This window comes from Castor canadensis, chromosome 13, assembly GCF_047511655.1.
Source record: "Castor canadensis chromosome 13, mCasCan1.hap1v2, whole genome shotgun sequence".
NCBI lineage: Eukaryota > Metazoa > Chordata > Mammalia > Rodentia > Castoridae > Castor > Castor canadensis.
The window spans coordinates 60,462,430-60,472,155 of NC_133398.1; positions in this window are offsets into that span (position 1 = coordinate 60,462,430).

Sequence of the window (9,726 nt, forward strand, 5' to 3'; positions counted from 1 at the left end):
TAACAAGATTAATAACTCCTAGCAATGACTGTCAAAGAAATAATAAATTTGTAAAGGATATGAAAGATACATAGAAATAATTCTAACACTTAGCAGAATGTAACAAATATCATAATTAGCAAAAGTAAATGGTATGGGAGTTCAGAAGAAGCAGAGTTCAATTTCAATACAGGAATATAAGATTGTGTGTGAGATATGCCTTGAAAATGGATATGGTTTCTAACTTTGAAGAAACCAATACAATTCTCTAAAAGGTCTTAAAAGTTATGTATATCTATAGTTCCTGTTGTCATTGTTGGTGAATAGTATTCCATGGCATGGATTTTGCAGAATTTAACCATTCACTTGTTACTATGTTTCATTTCTACTTTGAGGCTATTACTAATGAAGCTTCTATAACTATTCATGTACAAGTTTTGTTTTATAAACAAAATTTCATTTCTTTGGAATAAACTCCCAGAGTACAATTGCTGTGTTGTATGGTAGTTGAATTTTTTTTTAATAATTGCTACTTTTTAAAGAGATAGAAAGTAAATATTTTAGGCTTTAAGGTCTATGCAGTCTACAAACTATTAATTCTGCAATTTTTTCAGTAAATTAACCATAGATAAACAGAACCAAATGGATGTTGATGTATTTCAACAAAACTTTATTTCCAAAGCAGGTAATGGCAGAATTTGGCCTTAGGGCAGATTTCCTAACTCAGCCTAGATTGTACATGGAACTTGTAATATCATTCAGTCTTTGATCACAAAGTTCATATCTGACATACCTATAATAAAGGATAAATTAAAAATAGAACATAAAATTTATTTAAGTTTTCTGTGACCTGGAAGTCTTGATAAGGAATAAAGGACCCAAAGAAACAGGAAAAAATGTACATTTTTATTCTTAGGTTGAATGAAGACTGGACAAAAGGGTTATGATCTTATTGTAATAAGCTAGAGAGAACTTAGCTATGGTATTTATACTGATTGTTCTAAGTTCCTAGATCTTCAGAGATAAGGACATTCCTGTCCTTCTGGTATAGGGAGGACACTTCTCAAATGAAAGTTTTATGATCTTCTTTACCAGAAAATTCTTTGAGGGACTTTTTCTCTGCTTCACAAAAACTGATGGAAGAAAGAGACACCATCTTGTTTTTGCTGTTTTCTCAAATGCCAGAGTGCTATATTCAAGGTTAGCATGTACTCAATCTCATTGCCATTCTAAAGCAAGCATCATCTAAAGAAAATGTACAAAATCTAGCTGGGTCACTTTGATAGAAGAAGACATTTCATTTCATAAAACCACACAAGTGATAAAATCATGTTGTTAAGGTTAGGTCTGCATAGTTGCAAAATAGTTAATTGATAAAAATAATCAGAAACATTGTTTCATCTTTATACTAGCTATAAGTCAGAAACAAATTTATTTTCATTTCTAGACAAATCATTTAAAATGATTTAATATGAATTTTTACACTGAAATGAAATATTAAAATAGCCCCTAGATTTTTTATAATAATTTCTGAAAGAAAGAGAAGTTGTGGGCTTATGGTTCTGATCATTTTTATTTTCTATGGTTTATGCCATTGTTGTTCACAAGCCCAATTGGCTGCATTATATCAGATTATTTTATTTTTCCCCCAAACTCTAAGACAGTTGCTACAGTCATGCAATAAATTCTACAAAATATTTTAGATAATATGGTACAAATAATGTGTATATATCTCTATATATATAGATATATATATATATATCTATATATATGCAAATTCAAAAATGATACCTGTTGAAACTATTCCAGGTGTCAGGGAAGGGGAGATGAAAGAAAGCAGGGGGTTAATTTAAGCATGATATATTTGATGCATTGTAAGAACTTTTGCAAATGCTACAATGTGCCCCCACCCAGCACAACAATAAAAATGGTAAAAAAATAAACAAAATATTTTAAACTCTTTATTTCATGTATTTACATTTGAAATTGGATTCCAGTTTTAAAGACAAGTTTCAGATATATACACTTATGTACACAAATTCTTGCTGACAATGTTTAAAACATCTTTTGGCATTCTTATACATTTTAGAAGTTTTTAAAAGTGGAGATTTTCATAAAATCCATGTTACTGTTATTAAAATATATGAGACTATCTCTATACTTTTTTTAAGTTTTGCAATACTAAAGAGAAGCTGAGTGACAATGCTAAGAAAGAGATAGCTGTAGAAAATTCTTCTTAAATTGACGGTAAGTCATTAAATTTTTCCATTTAGGGTAGAAGGTGGAATTTGCTCTTTCCTAATATGTGCCAGGTACAACATTAACTTTGTTCATACATATAAAAAACACTAAAGGTGATTGAATACATACCTACATATTTTCCATAGCTAAATATGGTTTCAAAGGTTTATTTTTCATTTATCCCACTGTTGGACATTACAATAAAAAGTCTATTACTGTAAGCATGGAAACTGAATTTCAGTGAAGTTAAATGACTTAAGGAATATAGGAATAAGAAAAGTCTTTGTTGATACCAAGTCAACTGCTCTATTTGAAGGACTGAATTTTTCTCCATCATTTGGAGAGTCTTTAGCAGACATATCCAATAGAAATGGCTTCTCTCATTTTTATTTTTAATATTGACAATTTCACATTAAAAATGCTGGACAGAGGACTGTAAACCCTCAAAGATGTATTATATAGTTATAATATCAAGGCTGTCTGGTTTGCTTGGCAGTAATCTGATTCTCTAACTGTGATAAACTGCTCTGCCTTTGGCCTTCTAGTTCAGCCATTTAGGAATTGGATTATTGTCTCATAAAACAGAGGGGCAGTGATATCATTGTTTAATTATACTCATTATTAAAAGTTCTGAATCATGCCATTATCGGGAAAAGGGCAATTGACGGTACTTGAATGAATGACTCAGAAAGAACATTTCAATTTATTTGGTGTCAGAAAAAATAAAAATACATTTGGAGTGTAATAGGCAAAGTGGCAGATAATCATACACTGGTTGGGAGGTTAGGGTATTGAAGCAGATAGAAATGTTTGAGTTCCTACTGTAAGATTTATTCATTGTGTGACCTTAGATTCTTTATCTGTAAAGCGTGAACAAAATATTGTGTGAAGAAACACTGTAATGCATGTTAAAACAAAAAGAGATAATGTATGTTTTATATTTGATACAGTGTTTATTATTTAGCAAGTACTCAAAAAAGTAATATTGATAATAATGATGAGGATCTTAGTTATTTGAAAATAACTTTGCCCTGCAAATCTGAAAATCAATCTCATATCAGACATATCGTTTCTTCATAAAACTATGTAAATTTTTGGGGTTGTTATTAACTTATGTAATCATCTATCTTTCAAGTAACATGCACATGCACACATCATATTTCCAATGTACTGAACTAGTTTCTAGGGATTCTGATAAACTCAGTCATTCAATAAACATTCCATATATGTTTACTTTGGGTCAGGGACAAGATTAGGAAAAATAAAAGTTAATAAGTTTAGTAAGCCACTGTGTGCAGTTAGTGCTATCATTAGACATAACAATGAGATAAATAAGACATGTCTCAATTATCAGGGACATTAAATTGATAAGTATAAAGCAAGTGAGGAGTGTTTCACATTGATAAAAATGGGCAAATACAGTTAAAAAGTTGTGCAAATTTATTTATAGAGTAGTATTATATAAACAGGGCAGACAGAAATTGTAAATGTTGAATTAAATGAGAAATTATAACTTACAAAAAGATGAAATGCATAGTGAAATTTGATTTGAAATACATAATAAGTAATGGGAAATAGAGATTGTTTTTTCAAGGATGAATCATGTATTCTGAGGATAACCTTAAAGACATAAAAATTTGATTGAATTAGGGTAATATAAAAAAGTTCTGTCAAAATATGTCTGTGTCATACAGACAGTACATCAATTTAAAATGTACAGCTCATTAGCTTTTCTGATCATCACAGAATTGCACAGTCATTACCACAATTAATTTTAGGACATTTTCATCTCTTCAAAAAGAATTTTTTTTTGAGACAGGATGTCAGTATGCAGCCTCAAACTCCCCCACCTCAGCCTCCCAAGTGCTGGGACCATGTCTGGCATCCAAAAGAAGTTTCTTTTTTTTTTTTTTTTTGGTAGAACCATGCCCCCAGTCTTTTTGCTTTTAGTTTGTTCCTCAGGTAAAGTCTGGAATTAGCTTTGCCCAGGCTGAGGTCAAACTGTGATAGTCCTAATGGAGCACCATTAAGTAAAAACTGTAAAGGAAGTCCTTCCCAGGCACTGACGGGGTTCAAATCCATGATCTTTCGTTTATGAGACCAATGCCTTACTTCTTGACTAGTTTGCCTGCATAAAATGTGGAGTAAAGTAGAAAGAAGAAAAATAGAGATGAACAAATTCAGGTTATATTATATATGTGCATGGAAATATCACAAAGAAACTCCTTGTTTAGCTATCTTAAACCAAAAAAGGCTTTTTCTTTTTTCATTTACAAAAATAGAGAATGGGAAGGTGGAATAGGTCCTGCCTAAGGGATTGTTACCATTAGAAGGGAAAGGAGGTGGGGAAAGGGTGTGTGAGGGTGAATATAGTGCAAATACTCTGTACACATGTATATGTAAATGGAAAAAATGATACTTGTTGAAGCAATTCCAAGAATGGTAGAAGGGAGGTATAAAGAAGAATGATGGAGCTGGTGAATTCAAGTACAATATATTTGATCTATTGTAAGAACATTTGTAAATGCCACAATGTACTTCTATTCACCACAAAAATAAAAAAAGAAAAATGTAAGGGAAAAGGTAGTACAAATGATATAAGAAAAGGTGACACACTTTGAGGAATATTGAACTTCATTTACTGACACAATATCCGATGAGATATAAGCCAGAAATATAGAATAAATGCATGGGTTTCACATACTTGCTGCTGTATAGGAACTAATGAAATCAGACATTGTAAATGCTGAAACAAATAGAAAGAGTACGAACTAGAAAATATTCCATTGGTGGAAGGACTTGGAGGTCATGGAAATAGTAATACAAAAAAACAAAAGATAGCATGAATCTCATAGACAAAAAAAAAGCCTAAAAATATAAAGTCATTAAGAGTGATGAATGCCATGTAAGTTCAAGCAAAGTAAGAAATTACAAAGTATTCTGCAATTAAATAACTGGTGAATTATGAGTATAAATTCCAGGTAAATGATAAGGTAATATGTAAAGAAATAATGATTTAGTAGTCAGTAAGGCAGAAGAGTCAGTAATGACAGACTTTTGTTAGTTCAAGATGATAGATGTATACTTTTTTGTTTTATTATAAAGGAAATCCCCAGTCATGAGGAAACTGCAATGATAATAATGATATAATATAACATAATACTTTTATATTTTTGTATTATATGTATATAATATAGTATAATATGTTCTTATATTACATAATTATATAAATATATTTATATATAATATATTACATTATATAAATATAAAATAAAATTTTTGTATTATATTAATATAATATAATGTCATATAACATGACAATGATAACAATTGATAGAACCAATCCTGAGAGTGGAAGAAAAATTGAATTACAAACTATCTAGGAGAATTTAAAGAGTGCCTACCTCATTTTAAGGACTGTGCTAAATGTCAGCCATGCAAATTTATGTTAAACATAAAATCTACTTGATGAAACAAAACAAAAAATATTAAGTATAGTAAGATATCATGTGTAATCAAAAAGATGGTTATGTGAGTTTTGAATAACTAAAGAAAATGTCTACATATCTCTCTGAAATTAAGGAGAGAGCAAAGAAGACTTGTGAATAAGGTTGCATTTGAGCTAAATATTAAAGGAAAAAGAAATCAATATTTATCAGTCAGAGAATGAAAAAGTGGTTATCTATGTGGAGCAAGGACCCCCTGAAATGGCTGAGAGTTGCATCAAGCATTTCACTTTGAAAAATTAAATGTTTCCCAAGATCATTTGTATGTTAAGCAGGTGCTAAGTGAGTATTTTGAAATGTTTCCACAATCCACGGCCAGCCACTGAAGTATTATAATCAGGAAGATTCTACAATGATTTTCATGTTACAAAAAAATCATTTTGGGTGTAGGGAAGATGAACTGAAAGGGTATAATAACAGAAAGTGTATAAAAACAGAAGCAGATTAAAAAAAACACACTATGGCAACTATTAGAAAAAATAGTGTCAAAATAGTGAGGATTTGAATTAATTAAGGTGACACTAGAAATAAAGAGATAAATCTGAGAGATGTGGAAAATTTCTGAGTTACTTGTTGCAATTTTATTTCCTTCTTGTTACTTTGAGTGACTTCATTAAATGATGTTTATATTCACTTAGACCAATATTGACAATTCTGGGAAGTATACTGATTTGAACTTGTTAAATTTCTGCAAACTATAAGTGTCCAGGTGATGAAGTCTTACAGTTAGTTGGAGATGTGTCTTGCATCACAAAAGAGAATTGATTTAAGGATATATTGAAGAAATCATAAATTTGCAAATGTATGAGTATAAACAGGAGAGACAAAAAAACATGGAGGGGGGAGAGTTGACAATAAGGGCTGATACAAAATGTAGCAAAGTGCATTTAAGAAAGTACATTGGTGTTCAAGTTTATTCTGCCCAAAGTACTTTTTTTCTCTGTATAATAAAAGGAAAAATAACCAATGACAAGATGAGGATTCAAAATGTCAAGAGAAGATTTGTGATAATCGTTGAAAAAAATGCAATAGCAAAAACAGAGTCAATTGAAGCAGCAATCAAGAGTCTCCCAAAAAAGAAAAGTCCAGGGCCTGATGGATTCACTGCTGAATTCTATCAGATGTTTAAAGAAGAACTGATACCAACCCTCCTTAAACTGTTCCATGAAATAAAAAGGGAAGGAACACTGCCTAATGCATTTTATGAAGCCAATATTACTCTCATCCCCAAATCAGACCAAAAAGGGGAACTACAGGCCAATTTCCTTAATGAATATTGATGCAAAAATCCTCAATAAAATAATAGCAAACTGAATCCAATAACATATCAGAAAGATCATACACCCTGACCAATTTGGCTTCATCCCAGGGATGCAGGGGTGGTTCAACATATGCAAATCTATAACTGTAATATAGCACATAAACAGAAGCAAAGACAAAAACCAGTTGATCATCTCAATAGATGCAGAAAAAGCCTTTGACAAGATCCAACACCACTTCATGATAAAAGCTCTAAGAAAACTAGGAATAGAAGGAATGTACCTCAACATTGTAAAGGCTATGTATTATGACAAAACTACAGCCAACATCATAATTAATGGTGAAAAACTGAAACCATTTTCCCTAAAATCTGGAATGAAACAAAGGTGCCCACTATCCTGACTCCTATTCAATATAGTACTGGAATTTCTAGCCAGAGCAATCAGGCATGAAGAAGAAATAAAAGTAATACAAATAGGTAAAGAAACTGCCAAAATATCCTTATTTGCAGACAATATGATCCTAAAACTTAAAGATCCAAAAAATTCTACCCAAAAACTCTTAGACACCATAAACTGCTACAGTAATGTGTCAGGATACAAAATCAACTTACAAAAATCATTAGCTTTTCTATACACCAACAATGAACAAACTGAGAAGGACTATATGGAAAAAATTTCATTCACAATAGCTTCAAAAAAAATCAAATACCTAGGAGTAAATTTAACAAAGAATGTGAATGACCTCTACAAGGAGAATTAAAAACTCCTGAAGAAAGAGATCAACGAAGCCTACAGAAGATGGAAAGATCTCCCATGCTCATGGATCGGTCGAATCAACATAGTAAAAATGGCTATACTATTGAAAGCAACCTATATGCTTAATGAAATTCCCACCAAAATCCCAATGACTTTCATCACAGAGATTGAAAAATCCACCGTAAAATTAAATTGGAAACACAAGAGACAACGAATAGCCAAGGCAATTCTCAGCAAAAAGAGCAATGCTGGAGTTATCACAATACCTGACTTCAAACTATATTACAAACAAATAGCATTAAAAGCAGAATGGTACTGGCACAAAAACAAACATGAAGACCTGTGGAACAGAATAGAGTACACGGATATGAACATACACAACTATACCCACCTCATTTTTGACAAAGGTGCCAAAAATATATGATGGAGTAAAGACAGTCTCTTCAACAAATGTTGCTGGGAAAAGTGGTTACCCATCTGCAAGAAACTGAAGTTAGATCCATGTCTATCACCCTGTGGTATATCGACTCAAAATGAATCAAGGACTTAAATATCAGACCTGAAACTCTGAAGTTACTACAGGAAGGAGCAGGAAACACTCTGGAACTAATAGGTATAGGCAAAGAGTTCCTCAATAGAACCCCAGCAACCCAGCAACTAAAAGAAAGGATGAATAAATGGGACTTCATAAAATTAAAAAGCTTCTGCACAACAAAAGAAATGGTTTCTAAACTGAAGAGACCATCAACAGAGTGGGAGGAAATATTTGCCAGCTATACATCAGACAAGGGACTGATAACCAGAATATACAGGGAACTTAAGAAACTAAACGCTCCTGAAATCAATGAACCAATAAAGAAATGGACAACTGAACTAAACAGAACTTTCTCAAAAGAAGAAATTCAAAAGGCCAAAAAAAATATGAAAAAATGCTCACCAACTCTAGCCATAAAGAAAATGCAAAAATAAATCACACTAAGATTTCTCCTCACCTCTGTTAGAGTAGCCGTCATCAAAAACACCACCAATAACATGTGTTGGTGAAGATGTGGGAAAAAGGAACCCCATACACTGCTGGGGGGAATGCAAGCTGGTGCAACCACTCTGAAAAAAATTTGAAGACTTCTTAAAAATCTAAATATAACCTGCCATATGATCTAGCAATCCCACTCCTAGGGAGATACCCAAACAAATGCAACACAGGTTACTCCAGGGGCACCTGCACACCCATGTTTAATGCAGCACTATTCACAATAGCCACATTATAGAAACAACCAGAATGCTCCACTACTGACAAGTGGATCAAGAAAATGTGGTATTTATACACAATGGAATTTTACTCAGCCATAAAGAAGAATGAAACCTTATCTTTTGCAGGTAAATGGATGGAACTGGAGAACATCATTCTGAGCGAGGTTAGCCAGGCTCCGAAAACAAAAATTATATGTTCTCCCTCTTATGCAGACTTTAGATCTAGGGCAAATGCAGCAATGTGGTTGGACTTGATCACATGATAAGGAGAGAGCATATACGGGAGGTATGGGAATAGGTAGAAAACCCAAAACATGAAAGCGTCTGATGTTCCCACTCCAGAGGAAATAATACAAAAAGCTTAAAGCAACAGAGATCAACACGAGAAGAGGATCAGAAACCAGTGTGAAGATCAGTTAGAGATGAAACAACTTGGGTTGTAACACATTTGTACATGAAAGCAATGCTAGGAGTCTTTCTGTATAGCTATCCTTAACTACCAAAACCGCTTTGTCTTCCTTATTATGCTTATGTCTTCTCTTCAACAAAATTAGAAATAAGAGCAGAACAGGTTCTGACGGGAAGTGAGGAGGGGAGGGGTGTTGACGGGGGGAGGAGGGCAGGAGAGAGAAATGGCCCAAACAATGTACGCACATGTGAATAAGTGAATAATAAAAAATTTAAAAAGAAAAAAAACCTCTTTATCTTGTGGACATTCTTCATCTGGGTGG